The 17500-nt window shown below is 50.5% G+C and overlaps 1 protein-coding gene across 4 annotated transcripts in view; it reads left to right on the plus strand.

Annotated features, from left to right (window-relative positions):
* Nucleotides 1-17500, plus strand: part of LOC123748658 (tyrosine-protein phosphatase non-receptor type 13) — a 182933-nt gene that overhangs the window by 54778 nt on the left and 110655 nt on the right. For 3 of the 4 annotated variants that reach the window (XM_069319364.1, XM_069319365.1, XM_069319362.1), the window contains exon 2: nucleotides 8535-8564. The exons of the other annotated variant lie outside the window; for it this stretch is intronic. The gene's annotated coding sequence lies outside the window, so the exon portion shown is untranslated. The remainder of the gene's footprint in view (nucleotides 1-8534; nucleotides 8565-17500) is intronic. 4 annotated transcript variants of the gene reach the window in all.

Here is a 17500-nt window from a genome sequence, read left to right on the forward strand (position 1 = left end):
GTGACGTCCTCCACAGTGATGTGTGAGGCGTGACGTCCTCTCCACAGTGGTGTGTGAGGCGTGACGTCCTCCACAGTGATGTGTGAGGCGTGACGTCCTCCACAGTGGTGTGTGGGGCGTGACGTCCTCCACAGTGATGTGTGAGGCGTGACGTCCTCCACAGTGGTGTGTGGGGCGTGACGTCCTCCACAGTGTTGTGTGGGGCGTGACGTCCTCCACAGTGGTGTGTGAGGCGTGACGTCCTCCACAGTGGTGTGTGGGGCGTGACGTCCTCTCCACAGTGGTGTGTGGGGCGTGACGTCCTCCACAGTGGTGTGTGGGGCGTGACGTCCTCCACAGTGGTGTGTGAGGCGTGACGTCCTCCACAGTGGTGTGTGGGGCGTGACGTCCTCTCCACAGTGGTGTGTGGGGCGTGACGTCCTCCACAGTGGTGTGTGAGGCGTGACGTCCTCCACAGTGGTGTGTGAGGCGTGACGTCCTCCACAGTGGTGTGTGGGGCGTGACGTCCTCCACAGTGATGTGTGAGGCGTGACGTCCTCCACAGTGATGTGTGAGGCGTGACGTCCTCTCCACAGTGGTGTGTGAGGCGTGACGTCCTCCACAGTGATGTGTGAGGCGTGACGTCCTCCACAGTGGTGTGTGGGGCGTGACGTCCTCCACAGTGTTGTGTGTGGGGCGTGACGTCCTCTCCACAGTGGTGTGTGGGGCGTGACGACCTCTCCACAGTGTTGTGTGTGGGGCGTGACGTCCTCTCCACAGTGTTGTGTGTGGGGCGTGACGTCCTCTCCACAGTGGTGTGTGAGGCGTGACGTCCTCTCCACAGTGTTGTGTGTGAGGCGTGACGTCCTCTCCACAGTGTTGTGTGGGGCGTGACGTCCTCTCCACAGTGGTGTGTGGGGCGTGACGTCCTCTCCACAGTGGTGTGTGGGGCGTGACGTCCTCTCCACAGTGGTGTGTGGGGCGTGACGTCCTCTCCACAGTGGTGTGTGTGGGGCGTGACGTCCTCCACAGTGGTGTGTGGGGCGTGACGTCCTCTCCACAGTGGTGTGTGGGGCGTGACGTCCTCTCCACAGTGGTGTGTGGGGCGTGACGTCCTCTCCACAGTGGTGTGTGTGGGGCGTGACGTCCTCCACAGTGGTGTGTGAGGCGTGACGTCCTCTCCACAGTGTTGTGTGTGGGGCGTGACGTCCTCCACAGTGGTGTGTGGGGCGTGACGTCCTCCACAGTGGTGTGTGGGGCGTGACGTCCTCCACAGTGGTGTGTGAGGCGTGACGTCCTCTCCACAGTGTTGTGTGTGGGGCGTGACGTCCTCTCCACAGTGGTGTGTGGGGCGTGACGTCCTCCACAGTGTTGTGTGGGGCGTGACGTCCTCTCCACAGTGTTGTGTGGGGCGTGACGTCCTCCACAGTGTTGTGTGGGGCGTGACGACCTCTCCACAGTGGTGTGTGGGGCGTGACGTCCTCCACAGTGGTGTGTGGGGCGTGACGACCTCTCCACAGTGGTGTGTGAGGCGTGACGTCCTCTCCACAGTGGTGTGTGAGGCGTGACGTCCTCTCCACAGTGTTGTGTGTGGGGCGTGACGTCCTCCACAGTGGTGTGTGGGGCGTGACGTCCTCTCCACAGTGGTGTGTGGGGCGTGACGTCCTCTCCACAGTGGTGTGTGGGGCGTGACGTCCTCTCCACAGTGTTGTGTGTGGGGCGTGACGTCCTCCACAGTGGTGTGTGGGGCGTGACGTCCTCCACAGTGGTGTGTGGGGCGTGACGTCCTCCACAGTGGTGTGTGTGGGGCGTGACGTCCTCCACAGTGGTGTGTGGGGCGTGACGTCCTCCACAGTGGTGTGTGAGGCGTGACGTCCTCCACAGTGGTGTGTGGGGCGTGACGTCCTCTCCACAGTGTTGTGTGTGGGGCGTGACGTCCTCCACAGTGGTGTGTGAGGCGTGACGTCCTCCACAGTGGTGTGTGGGGCGTGATGTCCTCTCCACAGTGTTGTGTGTGGGGCGTGACGTCCTCCACAGTAGTGTGTGGGGCGTGACGTCCTCCACAGTGGTGTGTGGGGCGTGACGTCCTCTCCACAGTGTTGTGTGTGGGGCGTGACGTCCTCCACAGTGGTGTGTGGGGCGTGACGTCCTCCACAGTGGTGTGTGAGGCGTGACGTCCTCTCCACAGTGGTGTGTGGGGCGTGACGTCCTCTCCACAGTGTTGTGTGTGGGGCGTGACGTCCTCCACAGTGGTGTGTGGGGCGTGACGTCCTCCACAGTGGTGTGTGAGGCGTGACGTCCTCCACAGTGGTGTGTGGGGCGTGACGTCCTCCACAGTGGTGTGTGTGAGGCGTGACGACCTCTCCACAGTGGTGTGTGGGGCGTGACGACCTCCACAGTGGTGTGTGGGGCGTGACGTCCTCCACAGTGGTGTGTGTGAGGCGTGACGTCCTCCACAGTGGTGTGTGAGGCGTGACGTCCTCCACAGTGGTGTGTGTGGGGCGTGACGTCCTCTCCACAGTGGTGTGTGAGGCGTGACGTCCTCTCCACAGTGTTGTGTGAGGCGTGACGTCCTCCACAGTGGTGTGTGGGGCGTGACGTCCTCTCCACAGTGGTGTGTGAGGCGTGACGTCCTCCACAGTGGTGTGTGGGGCGTGACGTCCTCTCCACAGTGTTGTGTGAGGCGTGACGTCCTCTCCACAGTGGTGTGTGGGGCGTGACGTCCTCCACAGTGGTGTGTGGGGCGTGACGTCCTCTCCACAGTGGTGTGTGAGGCGTGACGTCCTCCACAGTGTTGTGTGGGGCGTGACGTCCTCCACAGTGGTGTGTGGGGCGTGACGTCCTCCACAGTGTTGTGTGAGGCGTGACGACCTCCACAGTGGTGTGTGGGGCGTGACGTCCTCCTCAGTGGTGTGTGAGGCGTGACGTCCTCTCCACAGTGTTGTGTGAGGCGTGACGACCTCCACAGTGGTGTGTGAGGCGTGAGGTCCTCTCCACAGTGGTGTGTGGGGCGTGACGACCTCCACAGTGGTGTGTGGGGCGTGACGACCTCCACAGTGGTGTGTGAGGCGTGACGTCCTCTCCACAGTGGTGTGTGGGGCGTGACGTCCTCTCCACAGTGGTGTGTGTGAGGCGTGACGTCCTCTCCACAGTGGTGTGTGTGAGGCGTGACGTCCTCTCCACAGTGGTGTGTGAGGCGTGACGTCCTCCACAGTGGTGTGTGGGGCGTGACGTCCTCTCCACAGTGTTGCCAAAATGTTTCTGTCGTGTGACATAACCAATATTGTATTTTGTTGATGTTCTCAACTTGTACACAAGATTTATACACACACACACACACACACACACACACACACACACAAACATATATATATATATATATATATATATATATATATATATATATATATATATATATATATATATTCGTATAGTCATTAACACTGGGCTTGAGTGTAAGAATATATTTGTAATAAATATATAGAATCAAGCGGAATTTGATTTGTCCTTCAAGAATTCGAGATAGTGTATCTTTAAGGCTCCCTTGCACCTCTGTTACTTCACTAAGAAACATATCAATGGTGTTTCCAGCTGTGTAATAACAGATTACAGAAGAATACGTCATTATGTATTCTTGGAACTTGAGAATACATCCTGTATTTCCAGAATGCATTGGTTAGGAAAGAGATCATTTGATACGTAATTTCTAAGTCATTAATTTTGAACTCTAAATTATTTAGATATGTGGAGCAGAAAATTTTCTGCCTTTGTTCAATGTTAAAAATATCTGTCTGACTGTTCAGCTATTAAGCTGAAATTGTTCTGTTATGTTCACTAATTAACAGTGAATTATTTCATATAATTACCCACATAATAAATGACAGACCGTCGTGACCCCTTATGTGACCACGTGTGGAAACACACACGGGAACCTTCTCAAGTCGACACTTTCATGTGTGGGTATAATGTACTATAATATGTATCATAATATAATTATAATATATGTGGATATAATTCCATATCGACTGGAATCATTTCAAACGTCCAATAACGCGGAAATATATTAGTTAATAGAAATATATTATCCAATTGGTTAATTTTTATTTCAGATTTTAAGTCTGAAATAGCAACTGTCCAATTTAAGTCTGAGACATTAAGGAATTACCACGAGGAAAGCCTTGAGAGTTCCTTGTTATCTTAAGGTGTGTGTTTTATCGTAGGGTTACTGAATTAATTAATTAACCCTGTGTATGCACCTAAGGTAAGTAGTGTGTGTGTGTGTGTGTATTTACTATTTGTGTCTGCAAAATCGAGCTGTAGTTCCGGGCCCTTAGGACTACGATTCCCGAGCGCTGTCCACTCAGCCACCAGGCCTCTGTGTGTGTGCGAAGCCAGAAATAATTAGCGATATTTTGTCGTGCATGAGCTAAAGCTTTCAAGTTTTTTTTCTATTGTTTCGTTTTTGTTAGAAAGTCATTCTTGGATTATATTTATTCTACCAAAAAGTTTAATTCGTTTTTTTTAATTCTTAATTTGAAATAGATTGCAAGTGCTTATGAGAAAATCAGTTGATTGATATTTGAATTTAGATAATGTCATCAACTCCGTCATTCATGTGCTCCACTTCCTGTCAATCATGTCCACGCCCTGTCAATCATGTCCCTACCCTGTCAATCATATATTACGCCATGTCAATCATGTCCACGCCCTGTCAATCATGTCCCTACCCTGTCACTCATGTCCACTCCCTGTCAATTATGTGGTCCACTCCCTGTCAATCATATCCACTCCCTGTCATTCATCCACATGTATCCAGTTCAATCTTGTACATCATGGCTATAGGTGACCTGCTTTCACCCCCACCCCCCCTCCCCCTCTGTCTCCCACTCTACCCCACTTTCATTACATTCCTCTATTCCTCTTTACCTTCCTCTTTCCCATTTTTATCCCCCCCTTGCTTGCTTCTCCGTCTCCGTTGAGTCATCTTCCTCTGAACCTCTCCAACTGGAAGCCAAAACTGGAACACTTGTTTGCTTGACAAATACTGTCTCCAGCCGCAAGGAATAGTGGTTGTTGTGGTTGTTGTGGTTGGTTGTGGTTGGTTGTGGTTGGTTGTAGCTGGTTGTGGCTGGTTGTGGTTGGTTGTGGCTGGTTGTGGCTGGTTGTAGCTGGTTGTAGCTGGTTGTGGCTGGTTGTGGCTGGTTGTGGCTGGTTGTAGCTGGTTGTGGCTGGCGGTCTCTGGTTGTGGTGTGTCGTGATGTGATAGAGCAGAGAAGGATATATACAGGAAGATGAAAACACGAAAGGCCAATATGCTAAATAGGAAACAAAAAACATGATAAACAGAAGAAGAGGGATGGAAGGAAGAGGAAGAAGCAGAATAATGAGAGGAGGAGGAGGAGGAGGAGGAGAAGGAGGAGGAGGAGAGCATCCCACTTCACTTTCATGTGGATCTAAAGTTGATTATAATTCGTGATTGCAATTGCGTTGTTTGCTTCATCTTGTGTAGTTTTTAATTGTTTTTTAAACACGCGGCAAATTTTTAATTGAACTGGGTTTTTTAGGTTATTTTGGGAGAACGTTTGTGTCATTCCTTGTTTTGCTGCCAGTGGTAGTGGTGTGACACTGTTTTGTGTGTCTGTACTCACCTAGTTGTGGTTGCGGGGGTTGAGTTCTGGCTCTTTGGTCCCGCCTCTCTACCGTCAATCAACTGGTGTACAGATTCCTGAGCCTATTGGGCTCTATCATATCTACATTTGAAACTGTGTATGGAGTCAGCCTCCACCACATCACTGCCTAATGTATTCCATTTACTAACTACTCTGACACTGAAAAAATTATTTCTAACGTCCCTGTGGCTCATTTGGGTACTCAGTTTCCACCTGTGTCCCCTTGTTCGCGTACCACCCGTGTTAAAGTTTATCCTTATCTACCCCTGTCAATTCCTCTAAGAATTTTGTAGGTAGTGATCATGTCTCCCCTTACTCTTCTGTCTTCCAGTGTCGTGAGGTGCATTTCCCGCAGCCTTTCCTCGTAACTCATGCCTCTTAGTTCTGGGACTAGTCTAGTGGCATACCTTTGGACTTTTTCCAGCTTTGTCTTGTGCTTGACAAGGTACGGGCTCCATGCTGGGGCCTCATACTCCAGGATTGGTCTTACATATGTGGTGTACAAGATTCTGCATGATTGCTTACACAGGTTCCTGAACGCTGTTCTGATGTTAGCCTGCCTCGCATTCCTTCTCTTTGTCCGTTTCATGAAGGACTTCATCTCCCATTCGGTATCTTGTGTCTGGCCTCCTGTTTCCACCGCCTAGCTTCATTACCTTACATTTACTCGGCTTGAACTTTAGTAACCATTTGTTGGACCATTCATTCAGTCTGTCTAGGTCATCTTGTAGCCTCATAATATCTTCCTTTGTCTTAATCCTCCTCATAATTTTTGGATCATCAGCAAACAGTGAGAGGAACGATGTGTGTGTGTGTGTGTGTGTGTGTGTGTGTGTGTGTGTGTGTGTGTGTGTGTGTGTGTGAGTGTGTGTGTGTGTGGGGGGGGGGGGGCAGGAGTGTCACAGCAGGATATTGGTGTGGTGGTGGCCGGTGCCGGCACAGATGGAGTGCATCACTCACCACCCTGGGGAGAGCTAGGAGAGGCTGGGAGAGCTGGGAGAGCTGGGAGAGGCTGGGAGAGGCTGGCAGTGGTGGTTAGGGAGCCAGTGGGTGAATGGTAAAGGGCGAGAGAGAGCGCGAGCTTGTGGAACGTGATGTAGGAAGGGATATAGTGAAGCTTAGTTGACGGGAGAGAGAGGGAGGGAGGGAGATGGGAGGGAAGGGGAGGGAGATGGAGGGAAGGAGAGGGAGATGGAGGGAAGGGCAGGGAGATGGAGGGAATGGGAAGAACATGGAGGGAGAGGGAGATGGAAGGGGAGGGAGGGAATACGTACTCTCACAGATCAAGAAAGATTTCACCAAAATATTACATCAAACACGAAAGGAATGTCTGACAAACCAGGAAGATGACTCCATCATTTGTCGCCTTCTCCGTAGCGTAGTGGTCTACGCCCTCGGCTCACAACCCAGGATCCCGAGTGCGACTCCCGGGCGAGACAGAGGCATTTTGAGCATGTTTCCATTCACCCGATGCTCCCGTTCACCCTTGCAGTAAGTAGGTATCTTTGAGTTAGGCAACTGTTGTGGGGTTGCATTCTAAGGGGAAGCCATCAGTGGTAGGCCTAGGGGGGGGGGAACATTGCTAAGCCTTCCAGGCTATTGAGAGTCTAATGACCCTGCTTAACTACTCCCGCTGTTGTTGTTGTTGTTAAAGATTCGCTACTTGGAACAAAGTTCCAAGTAGCACGGGCTATGGTGAGCCCGTAGCTCCCGCTGTGCTGCTAGCAGGGACGGTACAACCACCTTTGTGAGTCGTTACAACACATAACAGCAGGGAAAGCGGGGTCCAACAGCTGAAGCTCGACCGTGCAGGCCCTCAGAGACACATACACAGGCAAAAATGTGTTTCCTGTACAGCAACACGGCCGGCAGTCTCCTGCTTTGTCAACCAAACTGGTTTCCTTCATCAAAACAGGTGTGTGTGTGTGTGTGTATGTGTGCGCGTGCGCGCGCATGTGTGTGTGTGCATGTGTGGGTAATTTGGCGGAGGAAGCATGTGTGTGTGTGCTGGTGTAAGAGCCTTACAGGTGTGTGATCCCTCAGACGTGTGTGAGGCACGTGTTTAAACAGGTGTGGCGACTCTGGGCACACCTGCCCCCCCCCCCCAAGGTAAGGCAAGGTGCTCACCGGAGATTAACATTAGAATGGCTTCCTTTACCGGCGGCCGATACGTGTGTGGTGCTGGCAGATAGGTAAGGAAGAGGGGAGGAAAAGAGATGCAGAGAGGGGAAAGAGATACAAGAAGAGGGGTGCGAGGAGAAAAAAGAGGAATTGGAGACAGGGTGAAGGGAAGTAAGGTAGAGGGAGAAACTATAAAGCAACGAGGAGAAAGACAGTTGAAAGAAATGGAGAGAATGGAAGGGAGAATGAGACATTGAAGGGAAGGTGAGGAGACAGATAAACAGGAACAGTTCTATCCTGTTTCTGTCTCCTTACTATCTGAAACAGAGAGACATGAAGTCAGTCCTCGTGGCGCAGTGGTAAAACACTCGCCCTGAGCTTCGCCAGCGATTTTGCCTGGATTCGTATGCTAACCGGAGAGGATTGACTAGGCCCCAATCCTTAACTGTAGCCCCTGTTTACCCTACAGTAAAATAGGTACCTGGTTGTTAAACAACGATTTGGCGGGTCGTATTCCGGGGTAAAAATTAGGATTAAGGACTTGCCCGAAACGCTACGCGTCTTAGAGGCTGTACAAGAAGATAAGCACTCTTGTATATATAGAAAGAGAGAGAGAGAGAGAGAGAGAGAGAGAGAGAGAGAGAGAGAGAGAGAGAGAGAGAGAGAAAGAGAGAGAGAGAGAGAGAGAGTAGATGATCAAGGGAAAGCATCACTATCTCTCCTAACATCACTTGTACTAACTGATAGACACCTGTCTATTTCCAGACGCGATCTTCCTGTCTCGCCTGTCACACGGTAAGTCGACCAATCACCGTCGATGATAACTGATGGGGTACGCTCTGATTGGTTGTCAGCGAAGGTAAGGTAATTACGGAGATCAAGCACTAAGACAGAATGACTGTATGTCACTTGGGAGGGATATGAGGACAAGGAGCTGAGATATGAGGACAAGGAGCTGAGATATGAGGACAAGGAGCTGAGATATGAGGACAAGGAGCTGAGATATGAGGACAAGGCGCTGTGGGATATGAGGACAAGGCGCTGTGGGATATGAGGACAAGGAGCTGAGATATGAGGACAAGGCGCTGTGGGATATGAGGACAAGGAGCTGAGATATGAGGACAAGGCGCTGTGGGATATGAGGACAAGGCGCTGTGGGATATGAGGACAAAGCGCTGAGATATGAGGACAAGGCGCTGTGGGATATGAGGACAAGGCGCTGAGATATGAGGACAAGGCGCTGTGGGATATGAGGACAAGGAGCTGAGATATGAGGACAAGGCGCTGTGGGATATGAGGACAAGGCGCTGTGGGATATGAGGACAAGGCGCTGAGATATGAGGACAAGGAGCTGAGATATGAGGACAAGGCGCTGTGGGATATGAGGACAAGGCGCTGTGGGATATGAGGACAAGGCGCTGTGGGATATGAGGACAAGGAGCTGAGATATGAGGACAAGGCGCTGTGGGATATGAGGACAAAGCGCTGAGATATGAGGACAAGGCGCTGTGGGATATGAGGACAAGGAGCTGAGATATGAGGACAAGGCGCTGTGGGATATGAGGACAAGGCGCTGTGGGATATGAGGACAAGGCGCTGAGATATGAGGACAAGGAGCTGAGATATGAGGACAAGGCGCTGTGGGATATGAGGACAAGGCGCTGTGGGATATGAGGACAAGGCGCTGTGGGATATGAGGACAAGGAGCTGAGATATGAGGACAAGGCGCTGTGGGATATGAGGACAAGGCGCTGTGGGATATGAGGACAAGGCGCTGAGATATGAGGACAAGGAGCTGAGATATGAGGACAAGGAGCTGGGATATGAGGTCAAGGAGCTGAGATATGAGGACAAGGCGCTGGGATATGTGGACAAAGAGCTGTTGGATATGAGAACAAGGAGCTGGGATATGAGGACAAGGCGCTGGGATATGTGGACAAAGAGCTGTTGGATATGAGAACAAGGAACTGGGATTTGAGGACAATTAACTGTGGGATATGAGGACAAGGAGCTTGGATATGAGGACAACGAGCTGGGATATGAGGACAAGGAGCTGGGATATGAGGACAATTAGCTGTGGGATATGAGGACAAGGAGCTGGGATATGAGGACAAGGAGCACGAACTTTGACCACAGGAACTCGAACGTCGACCCAACAAGAAGCGATGACGTCGCTCTACCGACAAGTCCAAGTAATCGGTCATCGGCGAGGTAGTAATCACATGGTAAGTTAACGGACCTAACACCACCGAGATGACTGGTAGATTTGTCCTGGAAATCGTCGTTAGCGTTAGACCAATGAGACACTAATTGGTCGTTAACTATTAATCCCCTATTAGCGGCTAAGCCAATGAGCCGCGGGTGTCATAAAGATTACTGGGGGGGGGGGGAAGGGAACTAGGACTCGTCTCACAGTGTCTTAACCCCCCAGCTAACGAGTCCTAGTGGTGGTTGAAGGTCATGTTTGATCTTCAATCACCACTAGGTGCGTACAGGAGCAGACAGTCTCCTGTGAGCAGGCTTGCCCTGCCCATAGTTAGTGGTAAGCCTTATAACCCTTTTAGTTCCTCCCCCCCCCCTGGAACACAACCCGCTAATTGGTTAACAACCAGGTCCCCCAATTACCGCTGGGTGAACGAGGGAGATTCACTTGGGGCCGCTGTAGCCTCGGGTAACGAGGATAGACGCTAGATACGACTATCTTCAGGTAGGTACGTCTATCTTCAGGTAGATATGTCTATCTTCAGGTAGATACGTCTATCTCCACCCCATCACTGGTTAAGACCAGTGATGGAGAGGAGGTAACCACCTCAAGTCGTCCACCGCTCCTCCAGGTGTGTGTGCTTCCGTATTGATCTTCAGGTGTGTAATAATCTCTCATTAACCTGTCTTAAATAATATTAGTTTTTCGTTAGTTCTGTATACTAATTGAGGTGAGGTGCTTTGTCAATTAATTGCTGGTTATTAATGAATTAATTGATGACGATTAATTGTTGTCAATTATTGGCAATTAGGTGGAATTAGAGTAAATGGTAAAAGCTTCTAGGATGTAGCGAAGTATTTCCCAGGATCTTAACACGACGTCAAGAGAAGCCTCGTCAATACCAGTCAGTATAATCACCCAATTGGCAGGCACCGTGCCAGATTTATGGAGGGTTGGTGAGGTCACCGGCTTGGATTCTCGTGGCCCTTGTTAGTCCCCTTGGGTTATCAGGTTAAGGGTCCAGGATGAACCAAAACGTCTTCACTTTCCTTTCATATGAGTTGGGTTACTTTGCAGTCATCAAATATGAGTATGCAGGCGTATGAGTCACAATAACGTGGCAAAAGTATGTTGACCAGACCACACACTAGAAGGTGAAGGGACGATGACGACGTTTCGGTCCGTTCTGGACCATTCTCAAGTCGATTGTGAGAACGGTCCAGGACGGACCGAAACGTCGTCGTCCCTTCACATTCTAGTGTGTGGTCTAGTCAACAGATATGAGTATGTTGTCCAGATGCTCAGTTCTGTTAATCGAAAATCCCAGAGGAGGAGAGCTGTCAGTGATTTGTCATGAGTGCTGCATTCATGTCATCCACTGCCCGGTATCATGTCATCCACTGCCCGGTATCATGTCATCCACTGCCCGGTATCATGTCATCCACTGCCCGGTATCATGTCATCCACTGCCCGGTATCATGTCATCCACTGCCCGGTATCATGTCATCCACTGCCCGGTATCATGTCATCCACTGCCCGGTATAATGTCATCCACTGCCCGGTATCAACACTTCATCATCTTCCAAAGTATGTGGGCCTTCGGGCTATGGGGACAAACAGCAGCATACACCAGGGGTCAGGAGTCATCAAACTGTTGTTGTTGTTTCTTTATTGGTACAGTACGACCAAACTACGACGTTGTTACACCCATTCGAACAAGTTGTAACAACTCATATATAGCAAGTTGTGACAACGATCTAACACGTCATATGACAACTTGTAACAACTTTACTACAAGTTGTAACAAGCGGGAAAATATAGGGTATTTATATAGGGAAATATTCGATACCTGATCAACCAGGCTGTGACTCATACGTCAGGCTGCGAGCAGCCGCGTCCAACAGCCTGGTTGATCAGTCCAGCAACCAGGAGGCCTGGTCGACGACCGGGCCGCGGGGACGCTAAGCCCCGGAAGCACCTCAAGGTAACACCAAGGTAGGGACAGTTACGACAGTTGAGGATTTGTGGTCGAGTTATACCTTGTGTTATACCATCGTCGTTAATACGGTGTGCTTCCCACGTCAGGCGTACCCCGAGTGGTGGGTGGCGCTCCCTGATTGGTTAGTCCCTGCTAGTGTGGTCAGCTGATTGGCTAGTCCCTGCTAGTGTGGTCGGCTGATTGGTTAGTCCCTGCTAGTGTGGTCGGCTGATTGGTTAGTCCCTGCTAGTGTGGTCGGTTGATTGGTTAGTCCCTGCTAGTGTGGTCACCTGATTGGCTAGTCCCTGCTAGTGTGGTCAGCTGATTGGCTAGTCCCTGCTAGTGTGGTCACCTGATTGGTTAGTCCCTGCTAGTGTGGTCAGCTGATTGGCTAGTCCCTGCTAGTGTGGTCACCTGATTGGTTAGTCCCTGCTAGTGTGGTCAGCTGATTGGTTAGTCCCTGCTAGTGTGGTCAGCTGATTGGTTAGTCCCTGCTAGTGTGGTCAGCTGATTGGCTAGTCCCTGCTAGTGTGGTCACCTGATTGGTTAGTCCCTGCTAGTGTGGTCACCTGATTGGTTAGTTCCTGCTAGTGTGGTCACCTGATTGGTTAGTCCCTGCTAGTGTGGTCACCTGATTGGTTAGTCCCTGCTAGTGTGGTCAGCTGATTGGCTAGTCCCTGCTAGTGTGGTCACCTGATTGGTTAGTCCCTGCTAGTGTGGTCAGCTGATTGGTTAGTCCCTGCTAGTGTGGTCAGCTGATTGGTTAGTCCCTGCTAGTGTGGTCAGCTGATTGGCTAGTCCCTGCTAGTGTGGTCAGCTGATTGGCTAGTCCCTGCCGGTTGAATCAACAGGTGCTTCAGTCAGGTGTTTCGTATCCATGATGCTTCACTCCAAGGATGGTACTAACACCCCTCCCCCCCTTCCCCCCTCCCCCCCCCCCTCCTATGTTTTGGACAGTGAATGAATTCCTTCTGTCAGCAAACACGACTTCTGACAAAAATCATAGAAACCAATTTGCGCAGCACTGTGTGTGTGTGTGTGTGTATGTGTGTGTGTGTGTGTGTGTGTGTGTGTGTGTGTGTGTGTGTGTGTGTGTGTGTGTGTGTGTGTGTGTGTGTGTGTGTAATTTTACTTTTTTTGTCTGCAGGATCGAGCTGTTAGCTCTTGGACCCCGATCTTTCTGTCAGTTGTTTGTCTAATCCACAACGACTCCCGAAGGCTTTTTCGCCCTCTTATCATACCTTGTTGAAGCTGTACCTTCAACACACACACACACACACACACACACACACACACACACACACACACACACACACACACACACACACACACGTGAGCAGCAAGATGGCGGCCAGGGACCCGGAAGCCACGAGAACCCTCTCTCTCTCTCTCTCTCTCTCTCTCTCTCTCTCTCTCTCTCTCTCTCTCTCTCTCTCTCTTTCTCTTTCTCTCTCTCTCTCTCTCTCTCTCTCGCTCATCAGACGAGAGTAATGGAAATATACAGGAGTTAATGCTAAAATATCACCATGCAAGTGAAGAACATCGTCGCATATAGTGGGAATAGAGATGTGTGAGGCCTTGCTTAGGAATGGGGGAGGGAGGGGGTTGTGGGGCGGGCCAAGGAAGGGGGGCCGAAACCTGACGAGGGGGAATGGTCCCCCTATTCGGTGGTCCGAAAAGGGGCCCGCCCCACAGCCCTAAAACCTAACAGAACCAAAATCGGAAATACTGCCGGAGACAAAAGCTAATATTTTTCCCAAGATGAAATTCGGAAAAGTTCCTGCTGGTAATGTCGGATCAGCCAGGCTGTGATGGATATATATATGGGTTGTGCGGCCCGCTGGCTTATCAATCAGGTTATCGTCAGATCAATCCGACTTCCCGACCGAGCCGGAACACTCTTGGAAACCCGCTACTGGAATAAAATATGTTCCGAAGGTGGGTGAGAAGGCGGCTCGCTTCCCCTACATTATGGCTGAATTGGGCTCTAAAGCTTTTGTGCTGAATATACGAGGCCTGAATGAGCAGTCAGGAGAGACCGGGATTGGGTTGGTGTTGGGCTTAAGGCCTATATCAGCCTCTGGAGGGTTATTAAGGCCTATATCAACCCCTGGAGGATTATGAAGGCCTATATCAACCTCTGGAGGGTTATTAAGGCCTATATCAACCTCTGGAGGGTTATTAAGGCCTATATCAACCTCTGGAGGGTTATTAAGGCCTATATCAACCTCTGGAGGGTTATTAAGGCCTATATCAACCTCTGGAGGGTTATTGAGGCCTATATCAGCCTCTGGAGGGTTATTAAGGCCTATATCAACCCCTGGAGGATTATGAAGGCCTATATCAACCTCTGGAGGGTTATTAAGGCCTATATCAACCTCTGGAGGGTTATTAAGGTCTATCAACCTCTGGAGGGTTATTAAGGCCTATATCAACCTCTGGAGGGTTATTAAGGTCTATCAACCTCTGGAGGGTTATTAAGGCCTATATCAACCTCTGGAGGGTTATTAAGGCCTATATCAACCTCTGGAGGGTTATTAAGGTCTATCAACCTCTGGAGGGTTATTAAGGCCTATCAAAACCTCTGGAGGGTTATTAAGGCCTATATCAACCTCTGGAGGGTTATTAAGGCTTATATCAACCTCTGGAGGGTTATTAAGGCTTATATCAACCTCTGGAGGGTTATTAAGACCTATCAACCTCTGGAGGGTTATTAAGGCTTATATCAACCTCTGGAGGGTTATTAAGGCCTATATCAACCTCTGGAGGGTTATTAAGACCTATATCAACCTCTGGAGGGTCATTAATGCCTATATCAACCTCTGGAGGGTTATTAATGCCTATATCAACCTCTGGAGGGTTATTAAGGCCTATATCAACCTCTGGAGGGTTATTAAGGCCTATATCAACCTCTGGAGGGTTATTAAGGCCTATATCAACCTCTGGAGGGTTATTAAGGCCTATCAACCTCTGGAGGGTTATTAAGGCCTATCAACCTCTGGAGGGTTATTAAGGCCTATATCAACCTCTGGAGGGTTATTAAGACCCATCAACCTCTGGAGGATTATTAAGACCTATCAACTTCTGGAGGGTTATTAAAGCCTATCAACCTCTGGAGGATTAATAAGGCCTATCAACCTCTGGAGGGTTATTAAGGCCTATCAACCTCTGGAGTGTTATTAAGGTCTATCAACCTCTGGAGGGTTATTAAGACCCATCAACCTCTGGAGGGTTATTAAGGCCTATCAACCTCTGGAGGGTTATTAAGGCCTATCAACCTCTGGAGGGTTATTAAGGCCTATCAACCTCTGGAGGGTTATTAAGGCCTATATCAACCTCTGGAGGGTTATTAAGGCCTATATCAACCTCTGGAGGGTTATTAAGGCCTATATCAACCTCTAGAGGGTTATTAAGGCCTATCAACCTCTGGAGGGTTATTAAGGCCTATCAACCTCTGGAGGGTTATTAAGGCCCATCAACCTCTGGAGGGTTATTAAGACCCATCAACCTCTGGAGGGTTATTAAGACCCATCAACCTCTGGAGGGTTATTAAGGCGTATATCAACCTCTGGAGGGTTATTAAGGCCTATATCAACCTCTGGAGGGTTATTAAGGCGTATATCAACCTCTGGAGGGTTATTAAGACCCATCAACCTCTGGAGGGTTATTAAGACCCATCAACCTCTGGAGGATTATTAAGACCCATCAACCTCTGGAGGGTTATTAAGGCCTATATCAACCTCTGGAGGGTTATTAAGACCCATCAACCTCTGGAGGATTATTAAGACCCATCAACCTCTGGAGGGTTATTAAGACCCATCAACCTCTGGAGGATTATTAAGACCCATCAACCTCTGGAGGGTTATTAAGACCCATCAACCTCTGGAGGATTATTAAGACCCATCAACCTCTGGAGGGTTATTAAGACCCATCAACCTCTGGAGGATTATTAAGACCCATCAACCTCTGGAGGATTATTAAGACCCATCAACCTCTGGAGGGTTATTAAGACCCATCAACCTCTGGAGGATTATTAAGACCCATCAACCTCTGGAGGATTATTAAGACCCATCAACCTCTGGAGGATTATTAAGACCCATCAACCTCTGGAGGGTTATTAAGACCCATCAACCTCTGGAGGATTATTAAGACCCATCAACCTCTGGAGGGTTATTAAGACCCATCAACCTCTGGAGGATTATTAAGACCCATCAACCTCTGGAGGGTTATTAAGGCCACAATAGCTTACTGACCGACCAGCAAGGATACCTTAACCCAGACCATAATCAAGGGAAGTGGTTCGAAGTCAAATAAAATGTGGAAAAAGCAGAATGCCTACACAAAAGCGAGCGAGGCTTGAGGAGGACTAGGCTGTATGGAGTCAGGCTCTACTTTTGTTCTTAAAGTTCAGATGCTGAGTCTGTCGAATCGCTTGGCATCGATTGTAGCCCCTTGGGGAGAGGGCCCAAGGGACCCCCACAGTGCAGGTAACGACGAATCTTGCGTCGTTATCTGCGCTCGGACAGAGTGCAGATAGTGTCGTTTTCTGATAGAGCCTGGAGCTTAGCTCTACACACCTCCACAGGGGATTCCCACACAGCACAGAAGAGAATCCATAGAACATAGAGTCAAGGGGGTGTAGCCACAGGGAGTGAGCCAAGGGGGTGTAGCCACAGGGAGTGAGCCAAGGGTGTAGCCACAGGGAGTGAGCCAATGGTGTAGCCACAGAGAGTGAGCCACAGGGAGTGAGCCAAGGGTGTAGCCACAGGGAGTGAGCCAAGGGGGTGTTAGCACAGGGAGTGAGCCAAGGGTGTAGCCACAGGGAGTGAGCCAAGGGGGTGTAGCCACAGGGAGTGAGCCAAGGGGGTGTAGCCACAGGGAGTGAGCCAAGGGGGTGTAGCCACAGGGAGTGAGCAAGGGGATGTAGCCACAGGGAGTGAGCCAAGGGGGTGTAGCCACAGGGAGTGAGCCAAGGGTGTAGCCACAGGGAGTGAGCCAAGGGGATGTAGCCACAGGGAGTGAGCCAAGGGTGTAGCCACAGGGAGTGAGCCAAGGGTGTAGCCACAGGGAGTGAGCCAAGGGTGTAGCCACAGGGAGTGAGCCAAGGGGATGTAGCCACAGGGAGTGAGCCAAGGGGATGTAGCCACAGGGAGTGAGCCAAGGGGGTGTAGCCACAGGGAGTGAGCCAAGGGTGTAGCCACAGGGAGTGAGCCAAGGGTGTAGCCACAGGGAGTGAGCCAAGGGTGTAGCCACAGGGAGTGAGCCAAGGGTATAGCCACAGGGAGTGAGCCAAGGGTGTAGCCACAGGGAGTGAGCAAGGGGATGTAGCCACAGGGAGTGAGCCAAGGGTGTAGCCACAGGGAGTGAGCCAAGGGTATAGCCACAGGGAGTGAGCCAAGGGTGTAGCCACAGGGAGTGAGCCAAGGGTGTAGCCACAGGGAGTGAGCAAGGGGATATAGCCACAGGGAGTGAGCCAAGGGTGTAGCCACAGGGAGTGAGCCAAGGGTGTAGCCACAGGGAGTGAGCCAAGGGCATAGCCACAGGGAGTGA

This window comes from Procambarus clarkii, chromosome 92 (assembly GCF_040958095.1).
Source record: "Procambarus clarkii isolate CNS0578487 chromosome 92, FALCON_Pclarkii_2.0, whole genome shotgun sequence".
Classification (NCBI taxonomy): domain Eukaryota; kingdom Metazoa; phylum Arthropoda; class Malacostraca; order Decapoda; family Cambaridae; genus Procambarus; species Procambarus clarkii.